General features: G+C 57.4%; 1 protein-coding gene across 4 annotated transcripts in view; it reads right to left on the minus strand.

Annotated features, from left to right (window-relative positions):
• CORO2B (coronin 2B) overlaps positions 1-10571 on the minus strand; it is a 43260-nt gene extending 32689 nt beyond the window's left edge. For 3 of the 4 annotated variants that reach the window (XR_006166570.1, XM_042803872.1, XM_042803870.1), the window contains exons 1-2: positions 10317-10571; positions 3218-3307 (exon numbers count right to left, since the gene is read on the minus strand). The gene's annotated coding sequence lies outside the window, so the exon portion shown is untranslated. Of the gene's footprint in view, positions 1-3217; positions 3308-3550; positions 3571-10316 lie in introns of those variants that run through there. The other variant, XM_042803871.1, reaches the window with a different exon arrangement.
• Positions 10572-14626: the final 4055 nt, after the last annotated feature.

Here is a 14626-nt window from a genome sequence, read left to right on the forward strand (position 1 = left end):
AGCGCCGGTGCTGACGTGGCCTGGCACCGCCCGCTCGTGCTGCGCCCCAGGAAGGTGCCCCCCCCACCCCTGCACCCACCCCCCACCCCCCAAAAGCTCTCCCCACCAGCCGGGACGGCAGCGGAGGGGGGACAGACCCCGCTGACACCGCGTCCGACGGCGAGATACGAGCGGCCACCCTCAAGAGGCGCGTTTGGGGGGCATCCGAAAGGCGGTTCCCAAGGTTGTGGTGCAAATCCAGATGTTCCTGCACCGGTTTTCCCCTGCGCCGGCCCTCCAGCACCTCGGCGGGTGCTCTGCAGCACCCTGCACCCAGCCACAATGCTACGATTAAAAGGGGGCTGGGACGGTATTAGCACTGGGGCAACATCCTGGCAGAAGGGAGACCGGGGACACCAGGCAGTCGTAGAGCCCAGGGCAGAGCTCCCAAGGGGATGAGACCCCCCAGCACCACCACAGCACTGCTCTGAATTGGTCCCCCCAAGTGGGGCCGAGCTGCCAAGAGCCAGAGCAGATCTCTGCTTCTGCACCCACTGGGGTGGTGGGTGCACGCCAGCTCCCTGACAGTGACCCCAGAGCAGGGAGGGGGGCCCTGAGGTGGGATTTTTATCAGGCACGGTTCACTTTGGGAATGCCACTAGTCCTTAGTGCATCCTTAGAATGCCACAGACAAGGAGCAGAGGCGGAGCTCCGTGTTAATCCGACTTGTAAAAAGCAGTAGATGGATTTTACAAATATTAAGAATTAGTCCCATTAACATGGTGTAAACAAAGGACAAAAGACAGATGAACATTTCTGAAGCGGTATCTGCCAGTTGAGTTTTTTCCAGCCTGGAAGGAAGTGACTGGGATTTCCCTGGAGCTCAACTTTTCAACGATTTCTTCTTTCTAGAGACCCCTGACTGCCTGGGAAGAGCCTCTCCTCCTCCCAAGCCGCTGGGAACAAAAGCACCAAGCGAGGCCAGATGTCTCCTGGCCATGGGGCCGGGCTGTCACCACGAGTCCCCATCCCTCCTCGACCACGGTGCTGCTTCCCACCCTCCCCGGGCGCTTCACATGGTCCCCCAGATGTCACAGACCTCCCGGGAACGATGCAAAAAGCATCCCTGGCACCAGCATTCACAGTACTGGCAGGGGCCCCATTTTGGACCATTTTCTCCCCAGGAAACCTTCCGGGGGAGGGAAACCAAACCTCTCCTGGGCCCACGTGCTGAGAAGAAACACAAGTCTCACGCTCGTCCATAAATTCAGTAAACAAGCACAATTTTCCTCCCACTCTGTTTCCCAACTCCTTCCCACCCCGCGAAGCCAGTGGAAACATCCTGATGAAGCACAAAGCGTTTCTGGCCCCCGGAGCTGCCCTAGGTCACTGACCACAGGATTTTACCCTCCTCCAGCTTCTTGGAATAATGATTCCTTGAGGGCAAAAATATTGCATGCTTCTTCCCAACTTGAGAGGTTTTTAGGAAACTCAGAGAGGGGAAAAAAGTCTCTTTTCACATGTTGAGATGAGCAGGTAACTGAGCCAGGCGCTCGTCCATGAGCGTTATTTCACATCGCATCACACATCATCAAAAAAACTGAGTCAAGAGACTTCATTACAACACATTTTTGTCCAGCCAGGATCCAACAATTTTAAGCAGAATAAGCGGGGCTGCCTGTATAACAAGAGAAAGCCTCCGGTGGGAGGACATCATCAATCCAACCCCTCATAATTCACCTGCTTTTTAATGGTAAAGAAGTGAAAAGCCACACGCACAGGTATGAAGGGGCTGGGGCACAGTGGGGACACAGGCGGCTGCCGGACCCCACGGGTAAGAAACTGCTTGGGAAGATGCTGTGGGTAAAAAAAAATCAGGGCAAAAAGGACTGCCGGGGGCACTAATGCTTCTACTTTTGTGATAGCCTGAAAAAAAACCTTACTAAGCCCCAGCTTTTTACAGGACATGAACCATAGAAACTTATTTTTCCTGGCAAACGGGACTTTCCTAAAGCAGGGAGATAGTGCACGGGTGAGCAGTTCAGACACCTCTCCCTCACTTGCTCTTTGCCACCCAAAAGCCCCAAAATGTTCCCCAGGAATGAGCACCCCGGGGTGCTGCTCCTCAGGGCACGAGGCAGCATCCCACAGCCCCGACTCTGGCGGCTCCTTTCCCATCCCAGCCGCTCCCGCACGGAGCCATTCGCTCCTGGACAGCTTACAAAACCGCAAGGGTTTTTTTGGAAGTTTATCCCAGTCGGGGGCAAATGTTTTCCAAAAGAGAAGAAGGAAAGACGAGAAAAGAAAAGAAAAAAAAAAAAAAAAAAAAAAAAGAAGAAAAACAAACACTATCTTCTAAATATTTCAGGCTTCAGAAATCCGTTTCCTGGCCAGCGCGAGGAAGTGCCAGAGCCCGGGTGGATGAAGGTCACAGGACGGCCGGGGCCGGGATGGGGGAGGCGCTGACTCCCCCGTTGCCAGCCTGCGCGGTGCCCGCCGGGGGGCTGGAGCCCGGACCAACCCTGCCTTGTATCACCAGCTCCCAGGAAGAGTGAAACCATCCACCGAAGCGAACCGGAGACTTGTTATTCCGGCAGAAACAAGAGCGTGGGGAAGCTCGTGGAGGAGCGGCTGCGCTATTCCGCCCCTGCCCCGCGATGTCCATGCACCCAGCAGAGCCTCAAACCTCGCCTTTTCCCTATTTCCCCTTGTATTTCAGCACACAGCGCTCTAGAATCGGGTTTCTTTGCGCTTCAAATCATCATGAGAGCAGCCAAACCTTCGCCAGAGGTTCGTGGTGAACCCACCCGGAGCTGGGGAACCCCCCCGGCCTCCCGCAGTGCGGGATGCTCGCTGCGCGCCGCAGCCCTCCCCCGCGTTCACCCCAGCAATATTTCTGTACATTCAGCTTTTTGGCCACTTAAAGCACTCAGCCTTTCCACAAGGACTGAGCTTTCCACGGGTCTGCTCCCATACGATGGACAGCGCTTCTTTGGGTCAAATTTGGGGAGGAGGGGAGCTGCGGCAGCTGCTGCACTCCTCTTGATAAAATAAATAAATAAATAAATAAATAAAATGCTTTTCTGGACATGCAACCAGCTTTCTGCAGAGCAACTGGGGATGGCCGAGAGGGGCTGATGGTGGTAGACCCCCACCCCGGGCATGGCACCGTGTCCCTGGGTTGTTTCCATCCCTCTCCAGTTCCCCCCTGGGTGCGGGCACGGCGCAGGGTCCTCACCTGCCCTGCTCTGCTCCGCGGGCTGGTCGGGCACCTCCTGACACCCAGGAATGGACGTGGGGCTCAGGGAAACGTGGGTGCTCCTCGACCCTGGAAGAAAGGGAAACCGTTTGGTTACAGCAGCATCGCTGCCGCCCGCCCCAAGCCCCCCCGCCGGCCACGAACCGCGGCTCCACCAAACACACTCGAGAAATTCTGGGTGCCAACATGCACCGGGGTGCAGCCGTCGGTGCCAGTGCAGCTGCAGGCAGCTAATTCTTAATATTAGGATTAGCTCCAGCCACACACCCCCCCCACCACCCCCCTTTCATCACCAACCCCCCAGCCCCGCACAGCGAAACTGCTGCTTATCCCAGCTGCGAGCAGGGGTTTCATAGCGTGGGCTGAGCAATCCCTCCTCCAGCAGTGGGGATATCGAGCCCCGAAGCAGCCGGTGCAGAGGCGCTGGGTGCTGGGTGCTGGCCCGGGGATGGCCCCAGCCTGCCTGCAGCCACGGGACCCCCCGAGCACCACGACCACGTGGAAGGGTCAGGATGAGCCCCCCCCCCCCCCTCACTCCAGAGCCCTGTGAGGGCCAGCGTGCCTCGGGGTGGGCACACAGGGATGGTCCTGTGCACGGACAGAGAGGTCATTATTCTCTGGGGAATTTATAGCAGCTATTGTACAGGCGGAGAGCAGGGATGCTCTGAGCAGAAGGCAACTGGGGCTGGGCTGTCCAGAGGGGCGGCCGTGGCTGCAAAAGGACCCTCATTCCTGCACCTCTAACAGCTCAGGCTTCAGTGACAGCCCCAGCAGCCCTACAACCCCAGGAACCAGCCTTTTAGGTCCTTCCTGTTACCAAAACTAACCAGCACTGCAGGGTGCTGGCACCCCCCAGTCCCCAACACCAGCACATGCACATCCCCAGCCTGGCCCCAGCAGCTTCCCCGGCTTTTTGGCTGGAGCGTGGCTATTCCCCACCCTTCGGCGCAGGGGGGTGGGTGAGGATTTTTCCATAAGGCCCGACACCTTGTTTGAGGGATTTTCACAGCGGGTTGCTGGTGGAAGAAACCACCACTCCAAGAGGGGAAAAATCCAGGTCCGCATCCCATCAGGACAGGGGCTGCAGTCGGCGCCCAGACGGGGAGGGTAGCGCATTGCAGCTTGCAGGCACAGCTCCTGTCCCGGTGCTGAGCAGGAGCAGGCGCTTCCTCAGCCATCCTTTCAGGTGAGCATGGAGCAACAGGTTGGGAAAAACCTCCTTTTGAGGTGCAGCAAGGCGGCTGCCACCCTGCCCTGCTCGAGGACGCCCCGGTTTCCCATCAAGCAGGGTCTCGGCCGTGCTCACCAGCTGCACGCCACGGCAGGACCCCAGTCTGGGCTCGGGTCTGAAAGGTTTAGCCCTATTTCTCCACTCCCTGCAACTCAAGCAACATGTTGGCTGCTCCAGCACCGCCCTGGCACAGCCTGTCCCCGGGCAGTTTTGCTCCCGGGGTTTTTCACGGCGATGCTCGAGGCTCTGCAGACCGACTGGAGAGTCGCAGTGAGGGGGCTTTGCCAACAGCTTTGCGAGGAACAAAGGAGCGCGGGATTTCTGGGAGCTGAGCTTGGCACTGGTCCCCTCCCAGCTCGGGAACGATGGGATTCACAGATTTGTGGGGGACTCGAGCAGCTGGCTCCGTCATGTAGATTTTGCCGGCTGCCAGATTTGGGTAATGACACACTGACTCGGGAGATAGGAATCCAGGATTCAACTCCTTCGTGCTCTCTTCGAGCTGGGTAATGAATTGAACTATTCATCATTTGATAAAATTTCCATGAAAAGAAGAAGAAGCGGGGGGGTGGGTGTGTGTGTGTGTGACCCTGCATTGCATTTGCAGGGTATGAATTACAGCACCCAGCGAGCCTGCTGGCCACAGACAGGCAATATTAAAGCGCCAGATTAATGCTGCATTGAATCTCAATTAAAACTCATTAAAAAGCCGCAGGGCAGACAAGTTGCCTTTGATGAGAGTAATACTTCTCGAAAGAGGGAGCTTCCATTTTTAGACTCAAAGCGGCCCGTTATGCCTCTTCCCAACCCCCAGAAATCCCACCAAAGCTAAAGATGAGTGAACATCCCCACTGTGGGAGACAAGGGGACTTGTTCTGTCCTTTATAAACAATTCAGTGCTGACTGCCTTGTTCCATCCCGGTCCAGCTGGTAAGCATCGCGACCTCCTTACCTCCTTCCAGCTGTGGGACCACGCACCACTACATGCTCTCCACCCATCACGTCCCGCAAAGCAGCTCCTCCAGAAGAGCCACCGTCCCTCCCTACCTGCCTCGAACCCACCTCGGGAATCCATTTTGCACAATTACTTATTTAGGAGCCGTGTCTGCCTGAGCAGCCCAAACGAGCGAGCTTTTCCGTCTGCCACGTCGCTGAACCCCAACTAAAAAGACGCGGATTTTAAGGCAGCAAGAGGCAGAGAAAGCCCTGCCCCTCCCGTGCCCTCCGGGGTTGTGTCTGCCTTCACCACTGCCCCTCTCCCGCCGGGAAGAGCATCTGCCCTTTGTCACAGCGCTGTGCCAGCCGCTGGCTGGGACACTCGGTCCCGCGTGGGGACCTGGCCCCGCTCCCCAGTGCACAGCCCCAACTGGGCTCACGCCCCATCGATCCGAACACCACGAGCAAAACCCCACGCAAAGATAAATCCCGTTAATCTGTTTTCCAGAGGTGTTGGTCAGCTCGCACCTAAGCCATTAACGTGAGTTTTATTAATGTTCTTTGGAGCTGTTTCTCGAGCATCAGAGCACACAGAGTGCTTCATCAAATTCCTTTTTAGCAAACCACCCGGAGAAGACTTCACCCATTATTTCCCCAGCAATAAAGGCAAGCTGTGCTGTGCAAAGCCTACTTTCTGCAAAGCCATTTTCCCTGATAACATGGCCCAGTGCCTTCAGTCAAGCTTCCTATTGATTGAACCAGTATCAGCTTTTCCATGGGATCAGCATTTGCCCCAGACACTCTAAATCTGCCCTTACCAACAAGGCAGAGGACACTGTGACCTGCCACCAGGAACATCACGGCGTTGTAACCGTAACCCCCCAATCAAGGGCCTCTGCGGTAATTACTATTTCCCCGTGTTAGGGCATCATTTATTTACTGTGTTTGATCACAACAGGCCATAGTTGCAATCTCCCCTCTGGGTTTTGCTTTTGGCTTCATCTGCCTGCTGAACTATGAGGATGAGCCGTTATTTAGGCAGCGTGGCTCAATGACTAATGCCAATTAATACGTAATAAAGCCAGAGGAGACCATAGGATAATTCAGGCTAATGCATGCCGCGGGACCTCCCAGATGGCATCCTCTTTTAAACTGCGCCTTTTAGAAAAACCTCCAGTCATTTTAAAACTGTATTCCCCAAATTAACATGCCCCCAGGCCCCCACTAACTTGTGTTCATGGTTAATTATATTTAGGGCTTTGGAAACAGCCTCTGGTGATGGGTGGGAGCTGGAAGCACCACTGCCATACCAAGGGGCTTCTGTGCCATGCCTCTGCCTGCCCAAATACATCCAGCACAACCCCTGCCCGGAGGTTAAATTTGTCTATCCCTCCCCGACCACAGGATTCCCACTGGAGTCTCCCCAAAGATCCCGTTGCCCTTTTGAGGGTAAATAAATTCAGAGAGCCCAGCCATGGGCTCCTTCCTCCCACCTCTGTTCTTCATCCTGTGACTCACATCCCTTCTCCCCCGAGCCCCGCGCCGCCCGCCCGCCATCAGCCTGGCTTCGTGCTCTTCCTGCTCGCTGCTATCAATCACAAAGTCATCCAGGGTGAGGAATTACTCACCCAGACCTGGTAAACCACAGCCGTCGAGAAATTCCCCATTCGCCACGAGCCCCAGGCCTGCCAGCACCTTTTGCCCACTGCTTTTGCAAGCCGACTTGTTTAGCTTCGTAATGCGGACCTCTTTTTTTTTTTTTTTTTTTTTAACACTTAACACGGTTTGGGCTGGTTTTCTGATCGCAAGCAACAGACACCAAACCCGAGCCCCAGACTCTTGCAGGACCAGCGGATCCACAGCCGGGGTGAAGTTGCTCCTGATTCCTACAGCTGCTTCTCAGCCACCTCGGTGGCTTTTATTGCAGAGCCTGGAGCAAGCCCGGGCCGTGCCACGATGCCACGGAGGTCTCACAGAGTTTGGGCAGCTCCCTGAGCATGGGGCGTGGGCTCTTTTTGCATTTCAATCGGTTCTTCTCCATCCTATTTATAACCTGCTTAAACTCTCCCGGGTAGCAAACTCCCCCAAAAGAGCGAGGTCTGGGGATGCGCTGCGGCTGCTCGTATTTCTTCCTGTGGGAGGGAAGGGGGTGGCTTGGGACACCGATGAAACCAGCTTGTTTCACATACTGACAGCAGATATTTCTGTCCCCTCCTTGCCTTCCCCAGCCCCACACACACACACGATCCCACCCCCCCCACCAATAAAAGCTTTTTGTGCCTCTCCACACCTCGGGCTTGCACAAGGGCAGCTCTGCCTGGAGTTAGGCACCCAGACCTGATTTTTAAATCAGTTTTCCTCTAAGGATGAATTGCCTAGGAGTATTTGCAAACTTTGTAAAATCCCACCCGTGGCTCCTGTTTCCAGCACCGCCTGGGAAGCAGCCCCAGCGTGGGAGGAGTTGTTGCAGGAATGCCATAAATGCCTGTGCCTGACAGCGCTGGGAGCTGTGGGCTTTACTGGTTTTAGTAAGACACCTGCTCCTGGGCAGGCTGAGAAGACCCCAGAAGTCCCCTGGGGCTCCTCAGTTCGCCTGCCCCCCCCTCAATGGGTCCCCAAGCCCCCCCTGCTCCCCGCAGCCTTGGGTCACCAGGCTTTCCCCGGAATTCCCACCTCGCACTAACCCCTGGTAGCCAAAACCACACAGAAGAAAGAACATCTCCTCTCCCACGGGTGCTCGTGCCACTTTCTTTGTCCCTCACCACATCGGCCTGGCCCACACTCGGCCTCACGCCCAGTTGAAGGACCGGTGTGTGAAGGACAATTTCGCCACCTCGGTGCTGGGGTCCGTGCCTCGACTTTGACTTGGAAAGACCCCAACACTGACGCTGTGGCAGGTCAGGAGCCTGCTCTTGGGTTTAGTTTAGCTTGCATCAGGATAGTCCGTACTGCAGGAAATAAAATCTACAGCTTAGAGCTTTACAGTGCATTAGGAAAAAGCATACTTTGTGCACATGCCATAGGTCTTCCCAGTTTGCACCTCCATTCCCTGAAAATTAATGTCAGGGTCCTTCCCCGTCCTACTGAAGGTGCTTTCCTTACAGCCCTGTGGCCTTTGCTCAACGTAGCTTTGAGTAAATCTAATTGCACTCAGGAAAAAAAAAAAAAAAAAAAAAATCCGTTAATGAGCACTACAAATTAGTCAGCCCGGCTTAAAAGTGTGAGACTTGGTATCAGTGAGTCTGTAGTTTTTTTAACCCAAACGACCTTTCAGGTCCCTCCATCAATCCCTCTCTCAGCACCCAGAAGAGCTGGAAACACACTTTTTCTTGAAGGCGGTTGCTGGTGGGGTTGTGGAGCTGGCAGGGGCTGCGGGACGGCCCCGCGCAGCACGAGGTGCGCGGAAATACCCACCACCACCAAACGCCGGTGAGCACCCAGCAAAAGCCAAGCAGGCAAAATGCGAGTTATTTGCTGAGGACAAAGACGGGGGAGAGCGATTCCTCCCCGGCAGCCGCTTCACTGGGGAGCCTGGGCGCACACCAGCGTCAGCCTTCCTGCCAGGGAGGCCAACGACATTTGGGGGGAAAAGCAGCAAAGAGACCACAGCTACCGCCGCCCTCCCCGGGCGCATCCCACCTCCGGGCTTGGAGAAGGACCACAACAGCTTCGGGTCCTGTTTGCTTCCACTCTGTGCGCAGCAAGCTCGTTAATCCGGTGTCACGCCCAAGCTATGCCCCCCACATCCCCCACACCCCCCCCGGAGCTGTGCCATGGCCCCGATCAGCAGCGTGGCACCGAACCCCCCGCAGGGACCCCAGCAGTCCCATTCCTGGGATCACTGGGACCCATCCAGACCCTGCCCATCGTGGGGGCAGGCAGCCCTTTGCTTTTGGGGGGGGGGGGGGGGGTTTCCCAAGGCAGGGGGGCTGCTCTTTCCTCTTGAGTGGATGAACCATTAGGCTCATCCACACGTCCCTGTCGTCATGTCGGGGCTGCGGAGTGAGAAGGAGGGTTTGGGCCAAGCGGATCCAGCTCCCACGGCTCCCACCGCCCGGAGGTGGCCCTTTTCCTCCGGTCGCTGCCACACCGTGCCATATCCCGCACTAATTCAGCAGGGTGCTGCGTGCTCCGCACCACCCCAGTGTCTGATGCACCCTGGCACGACCCCGAGCCGCTGCGGGATGAGGCGAGCCGGGGGGGGGGGGGGGGGGGGGGGGGTGATGAACTCGGCGATCGCGGGGATGGGGAGGAATGGGAAAAGGTCCTCAGAAAGCGAAGCCTTCCCCTCCGCAGCACCGGCAGCGAACTGGGGGGAGCCCGGCTCTCAGGCTGGGCCAGCAGACGGTTAGAGGGCGGATTTGGGGGGGGGGGGGGGGGGGGGGCCAAGGGGGCCCCGCATCGCCTCCCACCCCCAGCAGCTCTGCTCGGAGTGGGTTTGCTGAGCCGCTGCCGAGCCCCTTCCACCTCACAACCCCCCCACCCCCCCCACCCCGGCCATCTCCATAATCGCCCCCAGCCCCATTCCCGAGGTCTTCCCCCGCCCCCCCCCCCAGCCACCTGTAGAGGTCTGGGCAGCATCTGCCGACAAGCGGCTTAAAGCGGGGTCCGCCCCGGGGGATGCTCAGCCCTCCCCCGCGCCCCCCCCCCCCTCCTCCACCCCCCCCTCCACCACCACCCCCCACCCCCCCCCACGGCCGGCTGCTCCAAGGGTTAAAAATGCAGCACGGCTGCGAGCCGGAGGGGCCGAGCAAGCGGGAGACGCGGAGAAAAACAATAAAATACAAGATAAATCGTGGAAAAGCAGCAAGCTGGATTAAGGGTGGGGGAAAGGGGGTGGCAGCCCCCAGCGAGGCACCTTGCGGGCAGTGGGGCGGCGAGGGGGGGGAGGGGGGGGAAAGATGTCCTTACCTTGGTGACAGTCATGCGGGAAGTCGCGGAGGGGTGCGGGGAGGAGGGAAAGGAGAGAAAAAGAAGGGGGGGGGAAAAGAAAAAATAAGGAAGCAAAAGGAGGCTGTGGGGAAGAAGGAAAGGGGGGGGGGGGGGGGGAGGAGGAGGGATGTTGCTGCGGTGTTTTCCCCGCAGCCCTCCGCCCTCCGCCCGGGCGAGTAGCCGAAGCGATCGGTCCTGGCGCGGCCGTGATGGGGCTGGTGATGTCAGCCCGCGCCGCCGTGACGGAGCAGCCGCCTCCCGCGGGGGGGGGGGGGGGGGGGAGCCAAGGAAAAGGGGGGGGGGGGGGGGGGGACGGGGACAACGGGAGAACAAGGAGGGGACGCCCAGCTCCGGGGAGAAAAGGTCGGTTGGAAGGGTTTGCCAAACCGAGTTTCCCTGTTAGGAGCTGGGCAGGCACCTGCTCCCCACTCCCCCCCACCCCCCCCCACCCCAGATTCTTTGGGGGGTGGCAGCCACCCTGGGGGGGGCTTCCCTGCACACAGTCCGTCCCCCAAATCCGGTGGCGACCAGTAAAACCAGTGTATAACACACCGGGAGTGCGCTAGGTCTCGTTTTTTCCAGGGTGGGTTTCTGGGCGCTGCAGGGGGGGCGGGGGGGGGGGGGGGGCGCGGCCCCCACGTAGGCATTGCCCCCAAATCCCGGCTTTGCCCCTCGGCGGGGGGTTTGCACCTTCCCGCCTGCTCCCTCCCCGCTGGGGATGGCAGTAGGGCCCTATAGCATCCATACAGGTCCATCCCACTGCTTGTTCCCCTTCACATGCAAAACCAGGTGGTTTTTTTGGGTTTATTTTGTTTTTTTTTTTTTTGTCTGCCCTATTAGAGACAGTGACAAGTGACAACACCAGAGACCATTGCTTTGTCCCAGAGCTGTCTGTTCCATTTTCCAGGCAAAAGAAGGGTGGCCCAGACTGGAGGTGACACTCATGCACAGGGATACTTAGGACTCCGGTGTCCCACCATGCAGCCACAAACCGGGACCCAAACAGCTGCTGCAAGGTCACTGACACAGGAATAAAATATGTGTAATTTTATCCCGCTTCCTCTTCTCACCGCCGAGCAAACCGCCCTCCTGATGGCACCCATTCAAAATAAATTCAGGGGTGCAGGGTACCAGGAGGCACTGAAGCATCCCTGCTAACGTCACCAGGCCTTGCACGCCCTTGCACCAGCCACAAAACACAGGCACTTTCTCACATTTTTAAAGATCCCCATCACTGGAGATGAGAGAAGCAATACTTAGAAAACGTAGAATTTTAGCCCGTTGCCTCCTGGTTACATGGGAATGAAACCAGCAGGATACAGCCCAGGCACAGAATTATCCAGCCGTTAGATTAGAAAATGCACCAACTTATTGTTGCTGAATTAAAACTACTTGAAGCCAATACCAAATGCATTTCCAATTCCTCTTAAAGAAAAGTACTCTGCCAATAAACAAAGGATTTCCTTTTTATAAGGAGATTATTCAGCCAAGAGTCTGATGAAAGATTACTGAGTTGTATTCTAGTGCTGAGCCTTCCCATAAAATATCAGTGGATCTGGTAACAAGTGAACACTAAAAGTTGTAAAAAAATGTTTGTCCTCTGATGTTCTTCTAAAAACCATCTGTTTTTAAAAATAAACCATGTGCTGTGAGTTGGGCTGGAAACTAAGAAAGGTTAATACAATTAATGTAGAGATAATGACATTAGCCAGTAGAAGAAGCCACCGTGGTGACCTCTTCCCAGAAAAAAAAAAAAAAAAAAAAAACCAACATTTTCCTGGGAGTTGGTGGTGGAAGAGGAAGGCTCGATGTGCGCAGAGGTGATGCTTAAAACTATAAGGAGCTTGGGAGGGGACCGGGACAGGGGATGTTGAGGCCCAAATAAGCGGAGTGGGGAGAAATGAAGCTCTTGCAAAGCCTGAGAGGAGCCACGGTGCCCCGGCCACTGTCACTCGTGCCGTGGGATCGGCAGCACCCAGGACCTGCTGTGCCTCCTGCGCGCGTCTGGAGCTGCTGGGATTAATTAGCACCAATTAGCTGATTGAAACAACTCACTTGGAGCCATGAACTGGGACAGCTGGTGAAGGTAGGGTGAGAAGGGAAAGGCTGCTCTGCTGCTGGGTGGCTCCTGGGGGCCTGATCCTGCTTGTCGTGGTACACCCCAGCACCCCCAAAACGCTGCTGCTGGGGGAGAGAGGGACAAAAATGTTGAGGAAAGGGCTGGGACCCCCTTAGGGGGGAAGGTTAGGGGGGCTGGTGCAGCCCCATCAGCTGAGCCCTTGCTGGGGTGGGAAGGTGGGATTTTGGGGTGATGGGGAAGCCGCAGCAGCGCCGGCCCTGCTGAGCATGGGGCAACCCCCTGCCCCGAGTGCCTGCCCTCCCGCAACGCTGCGGGCTGAGGGCACCTGGTGCAGCACCTCTGCCTGAATCCCAGCAGAAAATGGAATTAATGGGTGCGTGGGGCACCGTGGAGAGCTGAGCAGGCCCTTAGCTTTTCCCCGTGGCCGGGAAAATAGCATGGGCTCCTTCTTTCACCAGTATAGTCCAACAACTCCAACCCCAAATCATTCAGATTTTGGCAGACTGGAAAGGATTTTATTATATTTTGCATCAAAATTAAGCCAGGGATAGACCGCAGGGGCTTTGATTCTAGGGTTTTGCTTTGAAGGTTTGTTGGGCCCCCATTCAAGCCCCAGACTGGATTTGCCCTTCCTGGGGGGCTGAGGAAGGGGGTTTGCTGGGGCTGTGCAGGATTGCACTGCTGCAGCCCCCGGGGAAAGGGGGATAGATGCTAGGTGCCTGCAAAGAGTTAAAATCTCCTGCTGGCATGGCGCAGGATCCGTCCTGGAAATCAGCATCAGGCATCGGCTGCGTGGGGAGGATCGCTCGGCCCCCACGCTCTCGGGAACGTGTCTCCCGTGGCCCAGGAGGATTCCTACGGGATGGCCAAGGGGAATGCTGCGGCCAAGCTGGATCTGGCCGTGCAGCCCCAGCCCTGTGCAGACGTGGCAGCTGCAAAGAGCTGCGGAGCAGAAAGCCCTTGCTGGGGGGTTGGGGGGAGAGACGGAATTTCCCACGCGTGGCAGGATGCTGAGAGCCGCGTGGGGTGTCGGCGGGGCGGCCGTGGTGGGCCCCGAGCTTCGTGGGTGCCAGGGGCTGGGGCGAGGAGCAGCTCTGGGGGTGGCTTGGGCTCCCCCTCCCGGCTCTGCCGAGATAAAATCGGTGTATGTACCGTGGGGATGGGAAGCTCGCAAGCCTGTGAGCGCACGCCGGCTGCAACGGATGGCGTGGGGACAGGACAGAGGACACCCGGGGACGCTGGGGACGGTATGGGGGGGCGGGGGGGGGGGGGGTTGCATGCGACACTGCACGTCCCTGGGGGCGAGCAAAAGTCCACAGCCATTGCTGCAGCAAAGCAAACCCAGGCAGGCGGATGCTCAAGGGCCAGAGCTGGGTTAATTAACAAAAGCCCTCCCGAAACCAGGCTGGTGTGGGGGGGGGGGGGGGGGGGTGTCCCCTGTGCACCCCCCCACACACACACCTCCCGCCTCGCAGCATCTGCAGCCCACGCGGGGGGGAGCACGGCTGCCTTTCCATCCTTCCCCTTCCATCCCCACCCCTCGATTTAGCTGCGTTGTTTAATTTACTGGCGCTGCTGAGCGGGAGGAAAGAGATGCTGCTCGGTGGATGCGAGCACTTAAAACAAATCGTCGGGAAAACTGGAGCCCGCCCGTCTGGCTGTGCAGAGGGGCAGGGGCTGCGGGAAGAGCGTGGCTGAGTGGTGTCTGTGTCCAGGAGATGTGGGACGTGGAATGCTGCAGACGCACCTCTGTCTTCAGTGCACTACACCTTGCTTAAGGAAAGCTCCCGAGAGAAGAAATATTGCCATGCCCAACCTGAATTGGAAGTCTGGAGCGATTTCATCAACCTGTTACTCACTATTTGGTTTGTCTGAGCCAGGCTCAGCTCTGGGGCAAGCTCCGAGGTTGAGCTGGTTACACCACTGATGAGTTCAGCCCTTCATTTGATGAAACTCTTGGAACGACCCGTCTCTCTTGCACCGGGCTGTGCTCGCGGACATGCGAGAATAACAACAGAGCCGCGCGGTGACGCGTCGTTCCTGTGTCACCAGAGAGCCCTGGTTCTGAGATGATCCACGAACGGAGCTGGCCAAGCGGCTCGCTGCGAGCCCGTGATGGCTTTGCTCTGGGGAGGCAGGTCAGCCCCCACATCTCCTGCACCAGGTGTCTGCCCGGCCGGCTGGGACCTGGGGCCACTCGGTGCCTGGG

Source organism: Tyto alba, unplaced genomic scaffold (assembly GCF_018691265.1).
Source record: "Tyto alba isolate M040663 unplaced genomic scaffold, T.alba_DEE_v4.0 Super-Scaffold_41, whole genome shotgun sequence".
Taxonomy (NCBI): Eukaryota; Metazoa; Chordata; class Aves; order Strigiformes; family Tytonidae; genus Tyto; species Tyto alba.